Source organism: Solanum tuberosum, unplaced genomic scaffold, assembly GCF_000226075.1.
Source record: "Solanum tuberosum cultivar DM 1-3 516 R44 unplaced genomic scaffold, SolTub_3.0 scf00076, whole genome shotgun sequence".
In the NCBI taxonomy this organism is placed as follows: domain Eukaryota; kingdom Viridiplantae; phylum Streptophyta; class Magnoliopsida; order Solanales; family Solanaceae; genus Solanum; species Solanum tuberosum.
Window position 1 is genome coordinate 356966 of NW_006239000.1, and position 1438 is coordinate 358403.

The window sequence follows — 1438 nt, forward strand, 5'->3', positions numbered from 1 at the left end:
AAAAGATACATGAAATTAATATTATATATATATATAGATAGATAGATACATAAAATCAATACTAGATACCTATAACAAATACATGAAATTAATGCTAGATACTTCTATGATACATATGAATGTACTTGCAGGACACTCATGTATCTAAGTGTTTAGTTTGTTGGATACATCATATATTGATAATAGATACATCAAATTAATGAATTTATTATTTTAAGAGTAATAATTTGAAATTAATCAAATTGCATTACCAAGATATACATGTTTTTATCTTATATTAATAATATTAATGAATTTACTATTTTAAAGAATAATAAAATGAAATTAATTATCTATGTATTTTGAAAATCCTCAATTACTCCTCTAATTAAGGAAATTAGTTCCAAACAATTAATTTAAATAAATAAATTTTGTATCTCAATTTTAAAATTCGATAGATACATGTATCTCATGGATTCAAACTCATGTATCATAAGCATAAAATATGGTACATGAAGTAATAGTTGAAACTATTGGGAATCTTAATAATTAAGACCTAAACTAGTGGGATTTATGTGGTTTGACCTTAAAAAATTCCTAATCAAGTGTATTCAATTATCAATAGATTCCTTTGTTAATTTTTCGGTCACGTAGACGAAATTTATTTATTTATTTATTGGAAAACTTTTTTTTTTCCTTTTCATCTCATGCGTTATGTCCCTATTTAAAACCATTTTCTTACATCAAAAGATCTTGCCTTATACTAAAATTAAAAACTATGCTTATCGAATATGTAAAAATGGTGTCATTATATAATTCACTCAATACAAGACATTTAATATGGCTTTCAGAGAGTCGGGGGCAAAGCTAGAGAGTAGAGGGGTTGAACAAATTTGTTCATTGAAAAATCACAATGTATGTATATATAAGGTCAATTCATATAAATATATAGTAGATAATAAACTCGTTTGTGTCGGAGAGAGTCTTCTAATCTTTTTACCATCCATTGTGTTGTTTAAATATTACTATATTAAAAGACATTATCAATCTGTCATTTTCCCTTTCAGGGTGGCCCAGTGGTTTGGGCTTGGGACTTCCATGTTGGAGGTCTCAAGTTCGAAACCCCTTGCCAGCGAAAGCAAGGGGTTTGCCTTCTGGGTTGAGCTCGTTGCACCAGGATTGCCTAGTGTGGGTTACCTCTCCTATGTGGTTTGCGAGCTATTGCATAGGAGCGAGGGTTTTACCCTGTGCGCACCCAAAGGGTAGCGACTGCAGGTTTCCCTTGTCATAAAAAAAAAAAAATCATTTTACAAATGTTAATCTTTTGCTACTATGGAAACAGTACTCCCTAGTTTTGAGCAAATGTACTTCTGTGTATGTGGGTGTGCACATATTAAGACTTGAACGATTTGCTTGATTGTCTTATAAATAGCTAGGTGGGGGTGGGGGGGGGGAGACG